The sequence below is a fragment of the Lissotriton vulgaris genome, chromosome 4_1 (assembly GCF_964263255.1).
Source record: "Lissotriton vulgaris chromosome 4_1, aLisVul1.2, whole genome shotgun sequence".
In the NCBI taxonomy this organism is placed as follows: domain Eukaryota; kingdom Metazoa; phylum Chordata; class Amphibia; order Caudata; family Salamandridae; genus Lissotriton; species Lissotriton vulgaris.
This window is the reverse complement of record NC_141691.1, coordinates 248,955,867-248,982,565: the sequence shown is the minus strand read 5'-3', so window position 1 is coordinate 248,982,565 and position 26,699 is coordinate 248,955,867.

Here is a 26,699-nt window from a genome sequence, read left to right as displayed (position 1 = left end):
TTCAGGGCCAGTGAATGGGTTTGACTCAAATTATGTTTCCTCACCTTTGGTAAGCTGATTCTCAGGTAGATGCCAGCTCTGTTTGCACACCATTCTTTTAAATACTCTGCAGAGCATGTCCATCGCTTTTCATAGAGAAATTGGAGCTGGGTTGGTAGATCCACCTTTATAGAGCCAAAGCAGACAGGAAATATGGCTCCACTGGCTGCACTTTCAGAACTGGGCCCAATTATGTATTAGGGCGCACTTTCCCTGTTTGCGCCTGGAACACCTTAAACTAGGTGCGCTGGTCCCCAGCAGGGAATTTGCGCCCTATTACATAGAATGCGCTGTCCCCAAGGCAGTCACGATCTTGTGCTTCTAAGTGAAACGGTTTTGAAGCAGCCACTCCATGTTTCATTGTGCAGGCAGCAACAGGCCTACCCTTTGAAGGGGGATTAGAGATCCCCCTGAAGGCGGGTGTAGTCATTCACTTCACCCACCTGCAAGGTGATATCTGGGGGGGTCTGTGGGATGCCCTTTCCCTCCAACAGAGGGCTGCTTTCAGGGGAATCTATGACAGTGCCCCACCTTTTAGATGGCATCCTGTCAGTGTGCCTCCTGACAGCTTACGTCTGTAATACAGCACAGGTGCAGAGGCAAAAGGATTCCCTCATTTGTATGGGGCATTCCCCCATGCAAATGAGGGAATACCCCCCGCAGATAGCGCTGGTGCTTTATGTGCACCAGAGCTATCAGTATTACAGAAAGGGCCGTTCAAGCATCTGCTGCCCCCTCTGTAATACCAAAGTGCCCCAGGGGCAGGCAAAATGGGCGCAAATGCCCATTCTGCCTTCAGGGCACTTTATGTAATATGTCCCCTCGTTGTTGGTGGTTCCCCTTTTAAGTGTCCTCTCAAGGCTGCTGTACAGGAACAACCTTTGTGTGGAGCGATGTTCCTCACAACAGGGCAGTCTCCAGCCTCCCACAACAGAGGCAGAGAGGTTCCTGCACCTAGCTGTCATCAGGTAACTGAAGGGATGTAATCAGGAAAGACAAAAGGCTGGGCCACACCTAAGGGGTCACTTACACCATACAAAATATTGTCTTCAGTCCCACTCTTCACCCCCCCCCCCCCATTTACCAAATGGCAGGTTTGAGTAACACTAATCAGCAGCTCCTTGCTTAGCTCAAGCTAATAGAATTTCTAAAGGAGCCTTGTCTCCTGTCCTATTACCTCAGTGATTATGTCTACTCCCTACAGCTCCAGGAATATCAGCAATATACTTCCACTGTCTGGGAAAAACCCCATGACCTCCATCTTCTATAGCAAATTGGGCTCGGGGAATCCAAAAATGTTCCCACAGGCCTCCTTTACTCTGGCTCAATGATGCACACTCTGCATATACCACACAGCCCCCCAACACACCAACAAATTGATGTTAGGCTCTGCGCTAGCATTTAGAAGTAGAACTTTACATGAGTAGACTGAAAGGCCTCATAAAGTGGCTCAGATAAAGATGTCTAGTCCTAATAAGGGCTTCACAAAACGTGATACACTGTTATCACTTTTGTATGCATTCATCTCATGTCAGGGACAGCAGTCCCCTATCTGTTCAATGAGAGCATGTTTGGTTCATCCTTCCAAGTCACAGAGCAGGTCCATGGCATCACTAATGTCATGGGACAGGCCTTGGCCTCTGAACACACTCTATTAATGTGAGGCTAGTGAGAAAATAAAAAAAACAGGATACCAGATACCTACAGTTTGCCACTCAGGGGAACCCAACAGACCACCATGCCGGACATAGTCCGGTGCCAACAGTAACATATGTGCCATGATCCCAGGTTAATATTACACTATTGCCATTCATGATTAAAGTATGTCACATGCTGTATCAAGGAGTTTTTAATAGCATTTTTCTTTGAAACCATTTTAATCGCCTGCTTATTAGTTTCGACGCTAGTGCTGTGATGAATTTGTATTGTATTTTTAATGCACTTTTTTGGCCTCATCAGACCGAATATAGATTTGAAAATGTAATTGATAAATGTACTAAAGTATCAAAAGTAGCAAATCCACATTTTCTGCATGGTCGCCTTAGATTTTCACCTTTTTCTGGACACTATTTGCTGGCTTTAGGATTCATTGCACTTTATCATGACTAAACAGTAGTAAAGTGCATGTGCTTCTCCTCTAAATGCACTACACACTAGAACTCCATATTTGACCTATTCAATTTCCCTTTAAGTCCATTATAAATGATACCTAATCTGCAACGGTAGCATGGAAAGTTAAATGTCATATGTGGGGTGCAGTGTATATTTATACCACCCACATATGTGACTCGAATATATTCTGTGAGGAGCTCCACTGCACTCTGTTTACACTATAGTTTAAATGTACTGTGGTGACACACGAGGCAGGAGAAGAATGCCTTTGTCATGTGGGAAAATCCTATTGTTATAAGTAACTACTAATGTGTGCCTAGTACGGTGACAGGGCAGGATGCTATTCTATAAAGATAGAACACACTACATACTAAGGTTAGTGTGCCCTCCTACAGAGAAAAAACCCTTAAAGCTATTTTGCTGTGTGGTACTGACTACACATTTTCCTCACAGGCCTTGATGAGATTAATATCTTTATTTTCTACCTTTGCTTAGGAAAGAGCTAGAAAAATGCTTTAATGTTAGTTCCTGAGTACATTTGTAATACTAACGTAATGGTGAAATCATCTTTAGAAAACATGAGCAGGAAAGTAACTTTGTAAAATTTTTACTTAGGCTTGCTGAGTCAGAAATGGCGTAAACGTAGTTCTGCTACCTATCACAACTCCAGAGCAGGTACACAGGTCCTTTGCTTGGAAAGTTCTGAACTTTTTCTAAATAGACAATTGATATGGGGACACTAGCTTGCCTCTGAACTCAGGAAGAGCCAATGATCAACTATCTGGGAGTAGACAGGAACAGTTGGTAGAGCATTGGCAGTTTTACAACTATCCCGTTTGACTTGGAAATGTCATGGAGGGCTTATATCTTGATTCCTAGGACCCTCCCAGACACCAACAACTTTAGACGGTAAAGCTAGTTTTGACCCACTTGGGTGGCAAAGTGGCCAAGAACCTAAAGACAGGCTTGTCTGGTGGCAGCTGGATCTTCCCCTGCTTGAAACAGGGGCTCAAGTGTAATTGTAGAGTAGGGCAAAGAGAAAGTGCTACAAAAGAAGAGTAGGACTGCAACAAAACAGCAAGAATTCAGTGGCAGAATTACTTTGAATTAATGGCTAGTGCACAGGATACATTGAGCACCTCCACCGCCCACTGTTAGACTATTCCTGGACCAGGGAAGACTCCATCTAAAGAAGACAGCCCAGCTGGAAGAATTATCTTCATTTCTGGCTCCTGCTGAACCAGGAGTACTTACACAAGGACTCCTAAATCCTACAAGCACCCTGGGGTTGGAACAGTTCTCCAAGATTTAAGTGGTTGGCATTTTGTGTCCCTGCTTCAGGGACACAAAAAGGATAAAGTGTCCTGACTCCAAAGGGGCCCAGCTAAATAAAGAGAACTAGACCCCGGCGGAGACCTGGCTGGAGAGAGACCTGGTGCACAGAACCCTGTCCTGAGACATAGGGCCTGTCAGACTTACCTAAGGAAGTTTTTTCCAGCAGATGGAGATGAAGTCTGGATGTAAATCCTTTGACAGAGGCACTCGCTTAGTGTGAGAAAAGGAATGAGTGTCAACCCCTCCTAGATTTTATTAGATAAATAAGCACAACAGGATCTTGATTCTTATTTCAGAAAGTTCTTTTTTATTGTTTGATATTTTTCTTTTGTTTTTCTCCGTATTTTGTGAATTTTGTTATTGGTATAGTATCCTTATGTTCAATGTATTCCTAACAGCACATTGCTAGAACTGTACCAGCCGACACGTGTTTCACCCATGGGGGTCAATAAGACCTGGGCTTTCTCAAGGCTGTAAAAGATGTTAATGGGGCAGAGTCAAACACCCATTTGAACAAGGCTCACTATAGCCTGAAACCCTGTGAAAAATTCTGAGGGATACATGCATTGGGCTCATCCTAAGTGTGGTTATGTGCACCATAGTGTAAGTACCCATGACAAAAGTATGAATTAAGAGTGAAAGGAAAACAAGTTAGCCAGGGTAAAGGAACAGCAGAGGAAGAGAACACAGAAAGAGAGATGAAGTACTAAAGGGCAAGGGCACAGGTAAAACATGGAAAAAGAGAGATAGACGAAAGAGAAATGGAAGGATAGTCAAGGTGCTTGTTCATATAATAAATCATCAGTTCTTACAATACAGAAGGTGTCCAGTAGTCATGAAGCAGCAAGGTTTTTAAAATTGGTAACTTTATTCCAAATGCTGGCTAGACATTCATTTAAGGCAGTGTTTGTGCAATATTTGAGAATTTTTATAGACAAACAGGTGGTGGCATGCTCAACATCTGTTGTCACACCACAAGTACATAGGACCAACCCAGTATCTGCAATCCCTTGTCTTCCCTTATGCTTCCACTCGCCATCTACGGTCAGCAACTCACGAACACTTCACAGTACCCAGGTTCAAACTGTCCGGGATGGGTGGAAGATCCTTTGCATACCTAGGCCCGTCCCTCTAGAACGCTCTTCCCCTCGCCATCCGCAATGAAACTATTTACACACGCTTCCCCAGATCCCTGAGGACCTGGCTATTTACTGAAAAAAACACAAAGAAGCTACCGGTGTATGAACATTGAGACAAAGACTGACTGAAATTAAGTGGTGGCTGTACCAATTAATGGGTTAAGTATTAAGAATAGTTTTTCATCAATCTTTGGTGGCTGCACCAGTTGTGCAACCAACAGTAAATCCCAAAGGATGAAGTTCTGCCACCATAGTGGGCTGATGGGATTCTTTCTCACCTTGTGAATATGTATTTTCTTTGACCAAGTCACTCTAGCTTCTCTGCCAATTTTTGTCTCACTAACATAGACCAGTAGTTTCTTTGTGTTTTTTCAGTTTGTAGTGTGGGGATAGATTACTGCCTGGTCTTGCAAATCCCTACGACCCTCTATGTAAAGTATTTGTGTAGGACCTGACTATTTAACCAATAACTTTACCCACTGCCGCTATATCTTGCCCCCAGTTCTTCTCGGCGCCGGGAAACCCGTTTTGGGTAGCTGTTGCACCTTACACATTTAATAAATAAATAAATAGGTATATGGGCGCTGGTAAGGCGGAATGTGACATACTTTATGCCCCTGTACACAATGTGGCATATAGAGACGGTTTGACCAAAGTTAAAATCTCACTGGTTGAGCAGGGAATAGCCAGCTAGATACCCCTATTTTCTATGGGGCACCATCGTTGCCCAATTATAAGCCTAAGATTACTACGCTGGCATTGCATTGAACACATATGCCGTGAATACTAATGCGCTGATAGATTGTCCCACCAATGGGATATAACTGTTTGAATACGAGGAGTAGGAGAACGGGTTCCCGTTTTAATCTAACAGAGTCTACGGTGCTATGAGCGTCCAGGACTCGAATATTTAAAGCTTCGGTGACTTACTTTTGGGTCCGCGTACTGATGGAGAAAAGGCGTGTTGTTGGGTAGCCATATTTATATTACATGTTCGATAGAAGCAGTCAGTTAGTCGTGAGAATGTGGCCGCCATCTTAAAATGTGAAAAAGTAGCGCCGATGTCAAGCGGGTATACAGGAAAACACCCTCGTTATTTAAAAGATAAAACTAACGTCCGGGACATGAAACGGAGTTGCAGTGATTTATGAAAGGGTCCTGAGTAAAACCCTTGTTATCGCATTCTGAGACACAGTGAGATGTTTGTTGGACATATTATTTTTACAAGTCGGCTAGAAATGGTCAATTCGCCGCAGCAATATAGCGGCCACCTTGAAATGTTAATCGGTTGCGCCAATATCAAGGAAAAATACAAGAAACCAAACTTATTTTAAGAAATAAAACTATTGAGTGGATGAGTTAGGTCGATATTATCAGATGGCACCTGCCAGCATGAAGTCATGTAAGTTTAGTTTTGAACACTAGTTACTTGGGGATAGTATTCAATCTCTATTCTTTACCGGTCATGTATATATGGTAATATCATACCGTAGCGGCTCTGTTGTATTCTCATCACTACAAATATCAGTATTTTATAGACATTTTACGTCATTTTACGCTTAGGTAAAGGCACCCGATGGTGTGTGTTTTGGAGGGATGGATTCCTCCAAGAGATATTGTAAGGCTTAGGCTCCTATAAGGGTTTAGGCAATTCAGAATATGAAGATCTTATTGTAATGGTCATTCTCATGGGTAAAGTTGGCTCCTTGTTGTCAGGGTATAGCTAAGGTCTTCAATCTCAATATCGATGGAGACTCTATTCTGCGTTGAGTCCGTCGAGGAAAGTAAGAGGGAAAAGGAAAAAAAGGGAAAAGCAGGGATAGGAGTAACGTTTTTCTAGTTTTCAAGTAACAGGCATATTTTACATTAAGTCTGTTTACAAAAATGATCTAAATGTCTTTGACATGAGACACCGTTTTTATATACAGACATTGCAATTCAGTATTGATAATCAGAATCAGATGAAGTCTGTTCAATTCAATGTTTATATTCAGTTTCAGAAGTTGTCTGTTCAAAGCCAGTAGTGGCATTCATTGTCTTTGTTCAGACCGTTCTCCACAGTACAAAATCGGATAATCAGAGTACTCTCTTGCTGGCATAGCCTTCGCTCTAGATTGCCTCCTCTTGCATGTTGTTTGAGTTTTGTAAAGCGGCTGAAGGTAAAGTTACAATTATGTTGATGGTTTCTCTCAAAATGCTCTACGAGGGGTTGTCAAAAATCCGTTCTGTGGAGATTCCGATAGTGCTCTTGTATCTGGATTTTAAGGGGGCGGGTAGTACTCCCTATATAGGGTTTTCCGCAGGGGCAACTGATTAAATAAACCACATTTGTACTCTCGCAGTTTATGAACTCACAAATTTGAAATTGATGCCCATTCAAATTTATGTCTTTGGTCTCAGACTTCCCTAATTTGAAAACCGAGCTATTGGAGCAGATGAAAAAGCCAATTGGCTTTGTAAGAAGGATGGCAGCTCCTGTTTCATCTGTAGAAATGAGGGGCATAAGATGTCACACATGTTTTTGCTCCATTTAAAGCTCGATTGAGGTATGTCTATTATGGCATTTGCTAGTGTCGGATTTTGTTTGCGTTGAGTCCAGTGTTTTGCCAAGGTTTTGCGTATATATGGTAATGTCCGCTGTTGTATTTAGTCAGAAACCTAATCACTGGTTGGTCATTTGTAGATCTTTTTGTTTTTAACTATATGTTACGATCTAATCTAGAGAAATGCTGTTGTGTTGCAGAGAGGTGTTGATGGTCATAACCATGTTGTTTTAGTCTTTCAGTAATCTCCATAGATTTTTTGTCAAATTTCTCATCTGAGCTGCAGTTGATACGGGCCCTATGGTATTCTCCTTGTGTGATATTACTGATGGTATGAAGTGGGTGGCTGCTTGAGGCATGCAAGATAGAGTTTGCAGCTGTGCTTTTTCAATGTATTTTGGTTTGTAATGTGTACCGTTCTATGTAAATTGTAAGGTCCAGGAAGGTTATTTCCTATTTAGAGATCGTGTAGGTGATGTCTATTCACCATTTGTTTGGTGTGAGAGTATGAATAAACTCATGCAGCAGTGTTTCCGATCCTTGCCATATCAGTAATATCTCATCGATATATCTGCCCCGGGTATGATGTTATCATTGTATCTGGCATCTGTGTCATTCCCTGAGGCCTGAAATGGCTCCTAAGTCCTTGTTCACTGTAAACTGTTGTTTACCATAATGCTTAACATTTTCTAGGATCTTTTTACCATAAAACAAAAAATTTAATCTCTGGTTCCCCTTAACTTATTTTGATTATTTTGGTGTGTTTTTGCTCATTAACACTTTTCTCTAGTTTGGTAAATTTGTTTAGTAACTGTATTGTGTGGTTTCTTTACTTTACATTTGTTGGTACTGCTTGAAATGAGTATGCATCTTGTTGGAGACTGCCTGCTGCATGCCATACCTACCAAGGGTGGAGCCGAGATTCTATCAGACTTGTGCTTAGCCAGAAACTGGTCCTAGGATGCTTGATTCCGTTCCAGGGAAGACATGGCTTAGCAGTTCGGGCTGGACTGTTCCCATGAGGCATAGGGTCAAGACTGATTTGCATATGGCCATGTCTGAACTTGGGTGGCTTGGTGAGCAAAATAACGATGGATTAAACCCAGATCTGTGACTGGGGGTGAATGTTTTGCCATTGTGCAACATTCCGTCCATCATCTTGTGTGTTTTGCTGTTCACCCTATGTGGGAAGGGTATGCCCAGATGCGGGTTCCCTGCTCACCAAGCCACTGGAGTCAAGCTATCCTGGCTGAAGACAGCTGATAGCCAGAAACCTGTCCTAGGATGCTTGATTCCGGTCCAGGGAAGACATGGCTTAGCAGTTCGGGCTGGACTATTCCCATGAGGCACAGGGTCAAGACTGATTTGCATATGGCCATGTCTGAACTGGATGGCTTGGTGAGCAAAATAAAGATGGATTAAACCCAGATCTGTGACTGGGAGTGAATGTTTTGCCATTGTGCAACATTCTGTCCATCATCTTGTGTGTTTTGCTTGACATAATTGCAGCGACTTTATTCTCTTACTGGTACTTAATGTAGTTCTTCTTTCCCATCGGAGCAAGTCTGTGTCTTGGGTTCCCAGGAGTAGTGTTGTCCTTTAGCATAAACAAAAAAAGTAAGTATTAGAAGAGAAACTATGTAATTATGCTCCTTCGTTTGTGCACTTTTTTCATTGTCTTCCTTGCTTTATCATAATTTTTCATTTATCCTTATTTCTACATCTTTTATCTATCACATCTTTGACTAAATCTCAACTCTTGTATCTGTTCATGAGCCTTCTTTTCTAAAGGCCTTGAAGACCCACATATAACTATCTTTGAAAGTAAAAAAAGATAAAATTAAAATTTTACTGCTTCATCCTTATCTTCTTCTAGGGTCTGATATACTTGCTGTGGTGTTACGCTGGAACTTGTTGTCCTCTGTATTGTCTTTCCTGCCTCTGCGGCTTCAGGTCTCTCAGTCTACCATGCAATATTGCGTGGAAGTTAACATTTAAATTGATTACATAGCTTCAGTATGACACCCCTTTGATTTTCAGGCTCCTGTATCTGTCATTTAACGTTTTCATGAGTTCATTTTGACATAGCATATTGAAAATACACGCGTGTGTGATTTAAGGCATTTCACATACTTAAATTATTCTAAAATGATCTGCAATTTGGTGCGGGACTATAAGTCTGACAGCATGCTTCAGTGGTGAGGGACCATATTACATTGTGAGCTGAAGGATTTTAATGGGGGAAATGATACAGAGGGGTGTGCCACGGGAAGTGCCACGGACGCTTGTGAGGTGGGCATGATCTGAGATTGAGGTGAAGCTGGGTTTAGGCTTTAGAAATTTAGAAAGTGTCATTGAATCTGAATGTGTTATTTTTGTGTTCAAATAAGATTAGCTTACTGTCATGTGCTTGCATCATCACTTTCCCATACTGTGTAAACTGAGGGTGAGTTTATGATTCACATGATTCTTCTTGGTGATATATATATATATATATGTACGTGATTTTTGTATCAAATACTGGCTTGGTTGGCAATGGGGTAAGTGTGTATGAATGTCTCCTTCCACATAGTGACGTCAAGAGTGATAAGCAGCATGCCCATCAAGGTGACTATCACTGGGATAGTTTAACATTCACCTGGTGACGTTTTAGGGAGAGTCTTCAGAGTTTATACTTAAAGGTCATATGCATTCGGCAGGCATACGATTATGTGAATATACATCTCTAGGTGTGTTAGGGGAACAGCACTGGAATTCACATGTGTTTGTGCTTCCATACTAAAGCCATTGGGAGGATTGTCAAGAGAAAGACATATAGAGGTGACCCGCAGTCATTTTAAGAGGGGTGGGGTGTGCGGTCTGAGAATTTGAGAGCCATATCTATTACCGAGGGTGAGAATTATGTGCCAGAGAATCACTCTATTTGTGTGTGAATCTGAGATGGCCTGATGCCATGGAGAATTGCTGTCAGGAGCCGAGAGTTAAATGTGTGTGCTGTGACAGTCGGACAGCTAATTACCAGAGCTAGGTAAGGCAGGATTCAGGCACAGAAGTGGTCATATTTCTGTAAAATAAATTGTTGTACCACCAAACAAAGAAGATGTAAGCATGACTGCTGCATAGGATGTTGGCACATTAATAATTTAGCACTATATGGCATTCAGGGTTGAAAGCATGTGCATTTTGTATAGGATCGGTAGATATCCATAATCAATATTTTTACTGTAAATATCACTTATGGTAATTGATATGAGCAATAGATGTTATGTCTTCAAGTTTGAAGTGCGGAAAGACGATTTTGTGTGAACAAAAAAAACAGGTGTTAAACAGGTGTATCGTCAATGGAATGAACCAATTTCTTTTTAATTGTCTTAATTGCATATTATTGATGAACATCTTCATATAAATATTCAGAAAAATTGAGCATTCTTCACAGTATGAAATTATCACAGTCAGCTTTCACAAAACTAACCGCTTTGTCCTATCTTGATGAAAACTATTGTGATCACTTTGACAGGTGGCCAGTTTCATCTCTCTGGAGAGATGGCACACTTTAAGAGTAAGATCCACTCGTTGGATCCGTGCTTGTATTTTTACGTTTTCTGTTGCTTTTTCCATTTAACATTTGTTGAATTGTTCTACTAATCTTTACTCTAAATCAGTTTTATTAGTGAGGGTTTGTAAGATTTTCAGTAGTTCTGGAATATGAAAAGGAGGGTGAAACATTTAAAAAGGGCTCTCTTTCCTTGCCATTGAGTTTTGGAAGCTCAGTTTAAAAAAAATCCGTGGCATGCCAGCACCCCCAACTCACCCTGCACGCATGCTGCCGTATTTGTTTATCCAGTTGATGGGACGTCTGAGCTGTTTTCGGATATTGAGCAAAAAATATATAACATACATTGCAGTAAAAATAAAAATTGTCCCATGGTCAATTGCTAATATCAAAAAATCGCATTTGAAAATCTAGAATACTTTGCAGCATCTGTTGACAGTCTTTCTGACTAAGAGTGGAATTGATAATGTGAATCAATAATATGATAGGCTATTAAGTTATACAATTATACATCCAATATTGAAAACGCGTACATTTCTGAAGGTCTGTCACATAAAACGCGAACGAAATACACCACTCAAAGAGGTTGTATATTAGACACAGATTAGCCAAAGTACCTCTTGTGCCTGTAATAGTCTACTTTCTGACACAGCACATCACTAAGACAGCCATTTTAGAAATGGTGGACACCGTGCTTCAAGGTGCTGACAGTCGGACTGCTACTTGGCGTTTTCCCTCATCTCTCAGATGTGCTTGATATTGTTGCCCAGGAGCACTTCTTCCTATTCTGACGTCAAGCAATTGATTCGTGGTGGTGGTGGTGTTAAAGTGGTTTTATTCCTGTCTCTGGATGAGCTCAATCAACACAGATGGAATTGTCCTCGCTTATGCTGTTGAGGATGCATGCCAAAGGGCTTAATTTTAGCATTTGTAATCTCCACTGTTTATGTGTGACTTCTGGAAGATCTGAAAACAGGCAATAGTGTTGAGCCAACAACGCTCAATCTATATCATAATTATCTGTTGAGGCCACTCATTTTTTCTCTGATTAATGATGAAAATCCAGACATTTTCTTCTTCACCGAAACGTGGCTCCATGACAACTCTATGGCTGTGATTAACTTAGCCCTCCCAGTTGGCTATACCTTGCACTCATCCCATCGTAATGGTAGAGGAGGTGGCATTGCAGTCGCATTAAAAACTTGCTATTCGTGTGCCTGGTCTCCCACTACTATAGCTGGTTGTGAGAGTGCGCACTTTAACATCACTGTAAGTCCCCACTTCACCTTTGCGGGACTATTAATCTATAGGCCCCCAGGTCCGGATGGATCCTTTCGTGTCAGCCTTCCGGATGTGGTCTCTTCTTTAGTTTTGAAAACCAACAATTTTACGGTTGTTGGTGATCTGAACCTCCATATGGAAGCACCACTTTCCAACCCAGTCCAAAGCTTGCTTTCTGATCTTGAGGCATTTCATCTAGTCCAACTGGTTGAATCCCCGACTCACATTGGCGGACACCTGTTGGATCCTTTTCTGACAAACATCTCCTCTAATATTGAAGTGCTCCAGCCCAAGCCTATGGCCTGGACTGATCACCATCTGATCGAAACGCATATTGCCATTGACATCCCCTTAGCCAATAACAACTTGCCGAAGACTCTTAAGCGTCCTTGGAGAAACCTGAACTTAGAGCACTTTCACCATCTGTTGCTGCAGCACCATCCTCAACCTCCTGAGGAAGTTTCCCGGGGCTATGACGACTTTTGCAAGTGGCTAGAGCAATCTTTGGATACCCTCATACCAGCTAGGTGGAGCAAAGCTAAATCGGGCTCCCCCAGTCCCTGGTATGATGAATCCCTCAGGGCACTGAAGGCATCTTGTAAAAAAGCAGAACGCGCCTGGCGCAGAAACTATGATACTGATCTTAAAGCAACCTATAGATCTTGCATCAGGATGTATCATAAGGCCATATGTTCAGCCAGGGCTGCTTTTTACTCACAAGAAATAAAAAGCAGCACGAACCCTACTAAAACCATTTTTAGGGTGTTTAAGGACCTCACCAACAAAAGAACTGCCTCCACGTTCACTGCCTCTATGACGCATTGCGAAGATCTGGCCTCATTTTTCGTCGAAAAAGTGGAGGCAATATACAGGTCGTTTGCCACGTCTTTTGTCAGTGAAATTATCAGTGCCCCTCCGGTCTCTAAATCCTTATTAGTCATTCCAGGTCCCACCCAAGAGGAGTTCCTAAATCTGACGGTTAAAGTTAAATCAGGTTCTCCGGAGGACCCGATGAGACCCATGCAATTTCGTGATTTCGCAGATTGCTGTTATCCGGCGATGCAGAACTTAATAAATCTTTCCTTTAGAACTGGTAGTGTTCCCACTGCTTGGAAGCAGGCCACTATCATACCAATCCTAAAAAAAACGTCTCTTGACCCTTCCAAATCAGAGCATTACCGACCTATTTCCCTCCTTCCTTGGATGGCTAAAATAGCTGAAGCTCACGCTAATAGGATCTTATCCCTCCACCTGCAAGAAGCAAACATACTGGACAACTCCCAGAATGGGTTTCGAGCCGGTCATAGTACCGAGACTGCTCTTTTGGCGGTGGTGGAACACATCAGGAATATACTTGACCAAGGTCAGACGGCGGCACTGATCCTATTGGATCTAAGTGCCGCGTTTGACACGGTCTCCCACCACATCCTTTTACATCGCCTCGCTGAGGCAGGAGTCGGAGAACAGGCGCTTGAATGGTTTCGATCATTTCTTACGGGTCGAACCTTTAAAGTTTCTACTCCTCCCTACATCTCTGCCCCTCGCCCCATTCTGCAGGGAGTGCCACAGGGCTCGGCCCTCAGCCCCACCCTTTTTAACTTGTATGTTGCACCGCTGGCGCAGGTAGCTGCTAGTTTTGGGCTTACAATAGTGTCATACGCCGATGACACACAATTGGCGGTGTCACTCAATGGCGATTCTAACATGAACGCCCCCACCTTTCAGGCAGCCCTCAAAGCTGTCGCCGGTTGGATGGCGAATAATCGCTTACAACTCAATGCCACCAAGACGGAGGTCATTCTCTTCGGTAGAGACAGCGAGCTCTGGGGAGACCAATGGTGGCCTTCTGAATTGGGTCCTGTTCCTACTCCTGTAACCGAAGTCAGAAATTTGGGCGTTTGGCTTGACAATCAATTGTCTTTTATTCCTCACATTAAACGTGTTGCAGGAACCTGCTTCGGCGCTCTACAAAGCCTACGGCCTATTTTTAAATTTTTTGACGCGGACACCAGGCAGATCATAGTCCAAGCTCTGGTGTTGACCAGATTGGACTACGCCAGTTCTCTGTTTCTGGGTGTTAATCAAGCTGAGCTTGCCCGTCTTCAGCGGGTACAAAATTCGGCGGCTAGGATGCTGGTCGGCCTCCCCAAATTTGTTTCAGCTCGCAGTACTATCCGTGACCTTCACTGGCTCCCAGTAGGCCAAAGAATTAAGTTCAAGGCTTTGTGCCTCACTTTTAAAATTCTCAATCTGGCCTCACCCCCCATTCTCACCCAGACCATCCTCCACTATGTCCCCGCAAGAGCTCTTCGGTCTGCAGGGTCTAATCTGGCCATTGTTCCTCGTTTTAAAAAGTCCAGAATGGGTGGACGCTCTTTCTCGGTGATGGCGGCTACTCTATGGAACTCTTTGCCTGCTTCACTTCGTTCCATCCACGATTTGTTTCAGTTCAGGAAACAATTAAAAACCCATTTATTCTCTGCTGTATAGCTCTGTGTTTTGGTCATCACTGTTGTGTTATGTCTTCTATCTCCAAAAGCGCCGGGACGCCTCTTGGCTGCGGCATCTGTGCGCTAAACAAAATTTAATAACATAACATAACATAACATAACTCATGCCATTATGTAACACTGGAAACGTGCCTACTACTGCTAACAGACTTTATTAGACATGGCACCGTTCTTCTTTCTTTACTTGTTGGACAAGCCATTCCTTCAATGATGAATTTCAATCCTCAGTTGACACAAATGTTCTTTTGGCTGCTGATTTGGGGAATAAGCTTGGTAGGACAGGTAGTGTTTGGATCTAGGAATAACAACCATCTTTTGCTTATATTGCCTTCCCTTATTCAACACTTTTTTTTAATGCATGGCGTTTTTTAAAGCCATGCATTACATTTGGGATGCCTTCTATATAAAGCAGTAAGAGTGAGTTGGCCCAGTTATTTGGTGCATAAGCTCTTCTTGTAGACTCTTGTCTGCATTTCATATCAATAACAATCACAAAGTTCAAACACAGATTCCCCAGAGAAGGGGTTTCTCTTTGTTTTGTGGTTAACAATTTATTATTATTATCCTATTATTTCGATCAATGGCATGATCATACACAAGACAAGAGAAATCTCAATACATACATAATTTCATCAAGAAAAATACATACAAAATCTTAAAAATGACATCATTCACACTATCATATGTGAGATCCAAGAAATAGGATTACAAGTTTATCACATGATCAGAAGTAAAAAAAAAAGAATTGGGTTAAAAAAATATAAAATAGATAAGAATCAGTTTAAAAGGAAGAGAGCTATGACATTTGTACTATATCGTTATTTGCACTGGGCTCCCAGTCTGGGGCCTCACTGTGGATATCCCCAAACTTCTGTAGTGATGCTTTACGTGGCTGTTTTAGACCTCTGGTTAAATACCACAATCACCCAGGTTCTGAGGGACACAGGGTTACCCCTTTTTCTTTAAACCTATTTTAGACCTCTGCCACCAGGTATAGAGGAGATATCTAGATAAAGTAAAAGCAAGCCATTTGGTCTTGTCAGAGCGGAATACTCTAAGAGCATCTGAAGAGTAAGAGAATGACAACAGCCGACATGCAGGAATGATCCAAGCTTTCCTCAGATTTGCATATGCAGGACAGAAAAATAGGTAATGTTCAATAGTTTCTGTAGTGGTGTTACATGATGGACACCAAATGGGTTATGGTAATGTTCGCCCACCTACTTCTTATAGCATTCAGTGGTAAAACGCCAAATCTGAATTGTATGTAAAGTGCACGTGATTGTGGTGGTTCAACATCATCCATGTAAGTATCAAAGTTGTAACAATTTTGAACATTTAAAAAACTTGTGGTTAAAATGCCGAATGACCTGGACTCAGTGCCAGAAGAATCAATAAAGTCCCAATACGTTATTTTTAGCTGTGGTATCAATTTTTTTGTAATAGACTGCGGGTAGTTTCACATTTTCCACAGCCCCAGTTTAAAAAAACAATAATTTACTTTTTCAAACCATGGCAAGAGTCCTGATTTCCTTTGGAGGATTAATAATTCCTCCATAGCATCCTTTACTGGTACTTAGGTATTAGTAGTCCAAAATCTTATCCAAAACAATAGCACATTTAAGACAGCAAAGTGGGAAATGGACTTTAAGCCAAGATTGAAGTGTAAGGTTATTAAGGGTGTATTCTTTGAGAGATTTAAAAAAGCGCCTACAAATTTGATCTCCACAGTTCAGCCCCATAAAGAGCAGCGCCCAGCCCTTTGGTATTTCTAGTGTGGGAGAAATTGGGCAAAAATCTGAGTGTTTGACTCTTTTTACAATCGCGCAATCAAAGTGCTGAATGGTCAGGACACTTTTCTGAATTTGGGGGGTCATGCCAGATTGTCACTAATTCTGACACCCAAATAGTCAAAATCCTTGACCTGTTCTAGTAATTGAGCGTCAAGTCTCACGTTCCCCTTAGTGGATTGGAGCAATTGATTTTAAGGGCCGAGTTTTGCAAGATGTCGCAAATTTAATTAGCACATAGTGAATGCCCATTGGGGTTTCAGATATAAGCAGAGTATCGTCCACAAATAGAAGGGATGGTATTAGCTTGCCTCCCAGTTTGGGCGGGTCACCTCCACAGTCATACAACTCTCTTATATGCGTGTTCATATACAAGGTAAACATAGTTGGGGCCAACACAGACCCCTGGCGCACTCCTTTCATGATTGGTTTTTTGTCAGTCAAACTTCTGTCGGTGGTCCACCTGACTTTTGCATAATTATCATGGTATAAACAAATTAAAAGTTGGAGTAGGCTAGGGGGATGTCCCATCTTCCTCAGAGCAGTCCAGAGTCTAGTGAGATCAATGGAATCGAATGTCATTTTGAGGTCGACAAACACTACGGCCCTTCTTAACTTGATCTCTTTCCATATAAGCAAAAGAAAATTAAACACCTTATCTAGAGTACTTGTGGAGGCTCTAAACCCTGCCTGCAAATGTGAGCGAATGCTATTGTCCTCTCTCCAATTATGCAGAGGGATAGAATCATTTTGCTAAAGACTTTCTGGGACACATCTGTAAGGCTGATGGGCCTATAATTTGCAGGGTCCCCTTTTTTCCATTTTTTAATTTTTGGGATTATTTCGGCACCTTTCCAATTTGTCGGAATATCTCTTGCATGTGCAATGGCATTAAAAACTGAGTGGGGCAGAGGGTCCCATATACCAGGGCTGATTTAAAGAATTCTCCCGGTAGTCTATCTAGCCCAGGGACTTTTCCAGTTTTGTAGTGGGCTAATTGCATTCATAGTCTCCATTAAGGAGAAACTAACTACCTTATTAGCGTTGAACACTTCATTGCTAACCCCAGCTGGCTACTCTAAGTCACTCGTGAGCTCACAATCCTTCTCAGAGTATAGTGCCTGAAATAACTCTTCTCAAATATGTGGCTGAATGTAGAACTCTTCTTCGTTGACCTGGTGAGTTACCCCTTTACAGAAGATATGCCAGAATAACCAACAATCCCTCTGCCTAGATGCCTCGACTAGGATGCACCAATTTTCTATTTCCCAGCTCCGTTTGGGCACCACTTGTGTGCTCTTATATAACATTCTTTTGTTTTTTATGTTGGGCCTTATTCCTACTTTTATTGCCATCATTAGTTCTGATCTTGCTTGCCTGTATTCCCCATTATACCATAGGGCATTACTACGTTTACTTAAAAATGACCTTCCCTGACTGCCAAAATGGGGCGAGATGTTGGTTGACAAATCTTGGTAACTTTCCAGAATAATATCATCATTTATGTTAGCATTACTCATGTTCACTAAGGTTTGAGCCACCTCTTTGTAGATTTTGGGTAGCAAACTACAATTGCCCACTTGATTCTCCTGTTGTTGTTGGTCGTTACCACAGGCGCCTTCCCTAGATTTAAGTGGGGTTGTAATACAGGGAGCCCAGAAAGACTTAGGAGCAATGTATTGTGGTCACTATCCTCACGATTGAGAATCATCATATCACTAATTTGTGGCCAAAGATCAAGGTCTACCGTAATGAAATCAATTTGGATTTTAACCTTCCCCCTCTTAATAGTATAATCTGCGTTGGCATCTGAGTGTGTCCTCTAGTTACATTCCTGCACTCCATAAGCAAGAGTAAATGACAGAACTTGCTGCCCAATGCTGATAAATCTTTTAAGGGTTGGAATCTGAAGCTTTTTGATGCCTCTAGCTTCTTCTTCCTCCTGGACTATTTCCTGAACATACTCTACATGCTCGTATGTTGTATTAAAGTCACCAGCTATAATAAGGTTGTACTCATTTTTAGCAGTTTCAATGAAGTTTGTAAGGATTGTCATAGTTTCAGAGGGCTTATAGGGGCTTTTAAACTGATTATATGTAATATTGATCCTGACATGGATATTCCCTTTAGCCCCTTCCGTGCTCATGACGAGCTCAGCTCGTCATGAGGCACGGTGCTCGTGTGCTCATGACGAGCTGAGCTCGTCATGACAACACATTAGCCTTCAGCACAGCAGGGGGATAACTCAAGCAGTGATGTGGTTAAGCGAGACTAAATCAATAACAATGATCTCTTGTGAGTCTTTGTCAAGGAGCTTAATTTTGCAAGCAAGTGTCGTCTTGACCCACATCAACATCCCAGCCGCAGGTTTGACAGATGATGACTGTCTTGTTTCTAAGCTAAACATGGAAAAACCCACCCTGTGAATCTGTTCTGTTGACCATGTTTCTTGAAACAGACAGATTTAGCAGTTATCCACTAATTTACCCTACTTCAGATCATTCAGTTTAGACCAGATCCCTGCAATATTCCAGGGTATGGTATTCATCTACGAATCAGCTATAGATCTTCCCTGCGGTAGGTGTCTAATTTGGAAGTTATCTCTTGGTGGATCCATGATGTAAGCCTTATTTCCAGACGTGCTAGCTGGGATGTAATTCTCTATTCCATTGGGGCTAAGCTGCATTTGATCCTCCACAGAATTGCCGACCTGAGGTGCACCCTGGGCCACCATACAAACAACATTACTAAGCTTTAGTCAATCTGGTTTATACAATTCTGTTAGTACTTCATATTTATTGCTAGTTACAAAAGGGAATTGCTCCTTCCTCATCTGCTCATGCCGGGGTAATTGGGCATTTTGTGAGTTGACTGGGCCACAGGGTTTGAGGTGTCTGTAGAAGAAACCCAGCGGCATTATGCCTATCCCATACTCTGAGCCCCATCTAGATTGATTTCTCTTGCTCCTGATTAGAATCCCTCAAAGGTCTGGGTTTTGGCAATTTATCACAATGCAATCTCCACGGGTGGACTTACACAGAGGGCAAATCCAACGTACTCTTTTAACCATCGGAATATCATGATAGCTGGAATTTTCGTACTCTGTGTTTTGGGATAACCAATAACATACCTTTTTTTCAATTGGCCTGTGGTTTCTTGTGAGCTGCCTTGAAGCGGGGGACATTGATTAGAATTACGACATACGGGCAGCATTCAGGTGGAGGATCTAGTCTTGCTTCATTTAATGGATTGAGTGGCTAAGCCACACCATTAATCGGGCAGGAAGGCTGGCTTGGTGGGCCTTTATCCTTTTCATTAATTTTGGGGCTCTGTGTTTTAGACCTAGATCTGCCACCAGCATGCTCTCTACCAACTGTTCGATTGGTTGGCTTCAGTACTCCACTTTTAGATTGATCTTTCCCCGAAACTGTCCCCTAGAGTGTCTGCGGGAGATAGTTGTGGATTTTTTATTATTATAGTTTCCTGTCCTATTATGGGGACCTGCAGGGCCATATGTTCCCCCCTGGGTGGGGCAGACTGGGTGTGATGCTCTGTATTTTCAAACCCCATCTAGAAGACATGTAACAATGTCATTACATTTCCCAGCTAGATTGTCAAGTCTATACAATATTGGTGAAAGATGATTAGATAAAAAAAATTCAAAACCAATTAATAAAGAGTCTAAGGGGTCCACTAGGACGGCGGTCGGACTTCATTCCGCCTGCCACCCTAACGGTGCTGGGACCGGACGTCAGTGGTCTGGCAGTCCCGCACATTCAATTAGGATGCGACCTCCACCCGGGTGGTCACATCCTGAATATTCAACATTGTGGCGGGCGGTGCTATGAGTAGCACCCACCACAATGTAGAAATACATGGCTAGCATTGTCATGCACAACGTGACAGGCACCACAAGGTGCTTGCCACCTTGTGTATGCCAATGTTACCCCCCAGGTGCAGTCCCCACCCCACGGGGGCCCACAACTGGCCCCCACAATGATTCCTGCATGACTTTCCAAGGCGGAGTCTCCACCATGGAAAGGCATAACACGACCCACATCATAATATGGATGGCGGTGCTTCCAAGGCACCGCCACCATATAATAGGCCTTTTCCGCCCGGTAGGCAATCCTGACGATTGCCTACCAGCGGAAAAGCGGCTGACGGTCTATCTGTTCGCCGCAGTACCCCCACCATGCTTTTTACCCCCCACGAGTGATAAAAAGCCATCCGGCGGGGTGTTTTGGCAGGCGTTTCGCCACCGCCGGTCAGGCGGTGGCGATCCGCCCGCCATGCTAATGGGCCCCTATGTCTTGTAGAGGTGGGGCTCTATAGTTTTCAGAAATGTGTGGGTTTGGTAGGATTCCCTAGATGGCTGCCAACCCAGGAACCAATCGTCATTACACTGAAAATCAGCAAAGGGCCTCAGGAGGTTGGGGAAGCTCTTACCCACCTCCCGAGGCCCCCCCAAAAATCGAAAATCCCTCTGCTGTTTGCAGCTGAGGGAATTAGTGCCCCTTCCCTCATGACGCAATGGTTCCATCATAAGCACAGGAGCACTGGTGCTCATGACGGAACCATTCCATCATGTGCACCAAAGGGGTTAACATATAAGTATACATATTTTTGTTGTTGTTGTACTTTGCTCAGGTAAAAAAATATTTGTTAAAAAATCTAAAGATATGTACAAATATTACTGTATCATTAAATGTAAAAAGTAAATGCAAAATGACTTGCAACAAATTAAAACAGAAATAACAAGAATATAAAAACAGATGTAAAAACGTGTATTGAGTACAATGATTTTTTAAATTTCTGTAAAAATAAAAAATATGTTAACAGTGTGTGAAATTTTAAAGTGTGTGTGGTAAAGTTCAAAACTAAAGGTTTATAAGTTATTTATGAAACAAAAGGCTACAAGGGGAAAGCATTAGAGTTCCTTACATAGGCTGGGCCCTGGTCAATAGGACACTTGTAAAAGGAGTGAAAACAAAAAGCTACACAAATATTAGACACTTGGGATATTTTAGCCAGACTCAAATATATATCACATCTTGTATATATTTTCTGTATAACTATTGATGTAAATTTCAAATGCGTCATACCCTGTATATATTTTTACTGTATAACGTCTAATGTATAATGTCTACCTATTGCTACTTTATATACCTACCTCTTAATATTGAAAAAATCTACAAATTCTAACAAATAAGTTCCTTCCATAGGCTGGGCCCTGGTCAATTGGACACTTGAAAAAGGATTGAAAACAAAAAGCTACACAAATAATAGACACTTGGGATATTTTAGCCAGACTCAAATATATATCACATCTTGTATATATTTTCTGTATAACTATTAATGTAAAATTTCAGACTGTATCACACCCTGTATATATTTTTACTGTATAACGTTTAATGTACAATATCTATCTAATGCTACTTTATGTACCTACCTCTTAATATTGAAAAAATCTACAAATTCTTGTCTATAACTACCTCATATAATGTAAAGCGCTCTGATACCTAAGGGTCTTTGTTCGCGCTATAGAAAACTTTTAAAATAAATAAATAAAATAAATAAATAAATAAAGAAGGGCTTATATTTATATTACCACTCCTATCTAGGCTGCATTGGGGAAGGTGTTGGATTGTAAAAAGGGGTAGGCTTACTATTCCCACTTAAATCTAAAATTGTGGAAAGATTTTGGCATTGAAGGAGTTACATTTACTATTCACAAGTCATTAACCATTAAAGGAGTCACATTTTCGATTCCAACTCCAATATAAGCTACATTTGGTAAAAAGTTGGACATTGAGGGGGTTGCATTTATGAATACCACCCCAATCTCAGATACATTGGGGCAAACATTGAACTTTAAAAGGGATATATTAATTATGGCTACTTTCAAGAAACCATTATATAAAGTATTATGTTGACAAAATAACAATTATTTTTAATGTTGTGTACAGTATACGTAAAACATCTAATTTGTTTAAGATATATAAATATTTAAATATATTTATAAATGAATTATGAAATCATCGATTTTTTTAATTATCAAAATAAAAAATATTTTAAAATATCTTACCAATATCTATTGTTGTAATTTCTTTTTACATTGCACCTTCTATATTTTGCTTTCCATTTTTTCATTTTTGAAATTGTAAGTCCAAACTAATTGTAGCTAAAAAGTTCTCACAAAAAACAATTTTATTCTCAAAAATTAAACCTCTCCTAAATACTCTCCACCATTTCCCCTGTAAACCATATATTCTGCCACTGTAAACAATTCATAGCTTTGAATCAATTACCTAATTGCAGTATAATAATGATTGAAAGATTTTAAATTGATATAAACAAATTTAAAATACATTTCGAAAACAATATGCATAAAATGCAATTATAAAACATGTAAACAAAAGAATATAAACTACTATTTACCTAACCACCCTACACACCCAAAACCCATCCCTAAAATATTTAAACCCTTTAAAAATAAAGGTCCATAACATTTAGGACAATACAATAATATACAAAAGAAACATAATATTATATACACCTGTATAACACACAACAATATTTTTTATGGTATTAAAATCAACAGTAAAATAATATTCTTATCTTGATACTCCTGACATTGATATTTTGGTGGTTACAATATAAAAACTATGATTTTCTCATAACAAAACATTTCCAACTCAATATTTTAGTCAAACACCCTCTCTTCTAAAACAAGGCATGCATGTAATAAACTGATATCGTTGAAGCAGTCCAATCACTGCCATTATCCACTTAAAGTAATTCCAGATCAGGCATCAGATTCACCACCTCCATTCTGCTTGAGACTTGGGCTGGGCAACTGAGATTCCCCACATAAGTGTGTTCAAAGACTAACCTGTCTGCACCCATCCACACATGCACAGTGCCCAGTGCCAGAAACCTTGGTTTGTTCACTTCCTTGACCTACACCTCTGACGTGCTTGCCATCACGTTCATTGGCCACACCACCCTCTCGCCACTGTGGAACTTTTTGCCTGCAGTGCCTTTCACTTAACCTGCCACACCACGCACTCTCCTATTCCTTTTGCCTGTATGACCATGCCACGCACTACTTAGGTAATCAAGTGCTGGAATGGACACTTGTAACTGCTCAACCGTTGGTTGGAATGGATCACCCTCATAAACGCTATGTTTTTCGAATGCGGTATATTTCTGTACTCCGCCCCACATTAGCCCCCGGGCCAGACCCGGGGGCAGAGTCAGCACAGGAAACAGACAACTCTACACGTGCGGCTCAGAGTCACAATGTTGGCCATGACCCCTGTTGAGAAAATAACCATTCTCATGAAAAGATTTGAGAGCATAAACAGAATTAATCCAGTGTTAAATACTACACTGTGACTTACTGCACAAGTGGTGTAAGTAATCTATGTTTGTTTTGTCCTGACGAAGGCTCCATAGACCCGGCTGGGCACTAGGGGGCTGAAACATGTCGACGCTATTCATGAAGTGGTATAGTAAGATCCAGTAACTTGTTCCCATATCTATACCCACCAATAATTTTAAGGACAGACTTAACCTTTTTCTATTAAAGTCCGTTTTGGTTAAGTTTTGTTTTTTAAACAAAATCTCCTTTCACATTTTTACTCTTTTTCTCTGGACACTGCTGCCAGAACTTGAGGTTGCCTCTGGGTGAGGCTGGCATACAGCACGATATTGGACATCCAATGACAATGCCGTAACGCTAATGTGGGGCGGAGTACAGAAATATACTGCATTCGAAAAACATAGCGTTTATGAGGGTGATCTATTCCAACCAACGGTTGAGCAGTTACAAGTGTCCATTCCACCACTTGATTACCTAAGCATTGAAATGGGGAACTAAATGGACAACAATTCCTCCTCCCCCCCAGTTGATTACTCATTCCACGCACTACATCAGCAACACAACAGCAGATCACTTGCACATGCCTCAATAAATGCCCACTCGCCAAACACACTGCTGAGGTCTGGGACCTTATTGACTTGCTGCACTGCACATCCTCTTCCTCAAAAAGATCTGGCTCAACTCGTCATCAACCTCCGGCATCACTGCAGCCGTCCCAGAACGATAAAAGAGCGCAAATTGCAACTGCATCAACAAAGCAGGAGAGGGCGCCATCATCCACAGAGACTTCATCCAATGCTTCACCTTCATAGATACACCACCTTAACCATAGAACACATGAATTTCAAATTCCAGATCAACATAAGAACAACCATCAAGGGAACCCTTGTGTACTGCCCACTGGGACCACAAAGCAACTTTGCACAGCTCATCACAGACTTCCTCACCCACTCATCATCAAATCCAAAGATTACATGTTCTTCAGTGAACTCAATTTCTACCTAGATGCCCTCATGGATTCCAACTCCATAGACCTCCTCGATTGCTTAAACAACATTGGCTCACCTAACTCGTCCACAACCCCACACATGCTGCTGAACACACACTCAACACCATTTTCAACTTCAGTGACAGAATCAGATAGAGCTGCACCACCCAGCTCACCTAGATGGACCACTCTACAGTACATATCAGCATCACTACTTCACAGCCGTCCACCGCACAAAGGCCTAGCATACCCAGCCACAAGTTGAGGATCAACACACTCACATCCAACCAGCTGGTGTCCTGTAGTTTCTAACGATACATAGGATCTGCGCATTTAGACAACATTATCTAAGGGATTAGTGTCCAGACTGATTCCAGACACCCCCAAAAGATATGTCAGCCTTTAGACCAGCTAGATCACATTGTCACCATAAGCCCGCTAACCTTACCAAGGAGCGAATAGTTTCTGGCAACTATAAACATGACAACCCTTGATACTTAATGGATCGTGCAAACAGTACAGTACTTTTCACTAAATCGTGCTCACTTGGTCTCAGAGAAATACACAGAATAAATGATGGGGAAGATTTCAATAAGCATTTATAGAACCAGCGTCATTCTAGTATACAACATGTGTGCTGCAACCATTAGACAGAAACAGATGTATACGATTACAAGCACTGAAAGAGTAAATAAAAGGTAGATTTCTACCATGGAGCTACGACAGTGAATATATACAGGCATATTGATACATAGAGGTAATCAAGCATACTCCTATGATGCAATGCCTACCTAAGTGTACCTAGCATGTATGTGGGTGTAACGCTAAGTATTCCCAAGGAAAGAGCTAACCCAATTACCTGATGGGAGAGAACAAAGGACCCTGTTTTAGTCTTGAGTTGGACACCCTGCAAGGGATGTCAGACTACTGCATGTTGTAGCTTCTGCAGGCCAAGACCTCAACATCTAGTGACAGCATTGAAGCTTCTCCTCTGCCTATTTAGTCTTGGTATGGTTCTTTAATCGCAATCGATATGTTGTGAGTATGATTATCCAAATGAGCCTAGAACAATACCAGTGATTATGCGAAGCAGTTCTTTCGCCCTAGGATGAAAATTACCATGACTTTTACACAGAGTTCATGCTGTTATGTACGTTATCTGCAGGGAATTTTCTGAGAATCCTCATGCATAATAAATTAGGCTAGTTTTTAGTTTTAAAGAAACCGATTGACATTTATTCAGCACATAACTAGGTACAAGGTCAGTCATGCAGAGCAATGTTCAATTAAATTATATTTATTTATTAACTGTACAATTAAATTATTACAGTAAAAGTGCTCATCATATTGCAGCTAGCACAGATAATTAAAAACTGTTATTTGTGACAGGGGTTTAAAATATATTTTGATAAAGTAAAAACAAAAAAAGAATTGGTTCCCCTCCCCAATTTCACCAAAGTCAATCTTCCCCAGAGTTTGTGTTTATGGAGGTGTGGCTTTGGTGGCAATCCGAAATCACTAGTTGTTCTGTGGGAGGCATTATAGAGCTATGATTCATTCCCCTTGGCCTCTAAACCATTAATAATGAGCGGGGCTTTCCTGGAGGGGATTCTGGAGGTGCAGACATGCATCAATGCACCATCAATACCACCTCAACACCCTTGCACTGGTTTTGCAATGTACTGCTCCAGAATGTTATTTCGTTCATTTGCCAGTTTTAGGGCAGTCCTGATATGATGGATACATTTCCCCACTCTAGCTAGGGTAATCGTGCTAGGCTTGGAAAACACATGGCTGACACTTCGCTACAGGATTTTTTTCCGTTGATGGTGCAAATCGTACACAGTAATCGCCTTTGTTCCTTGATAAGATTGGGGCAACAGCATAGAAGGTGGAGCCACGATTCCCTCTTGTACGGGCAGAGTCTGCATTTAGTGCCTACCCCTCTACGATCCCAAGCAGGATTCAAATCTGCGATTCCTAAGGTGATTAGTCTCATGAAGAGAATTTTCCTTCGGGCTG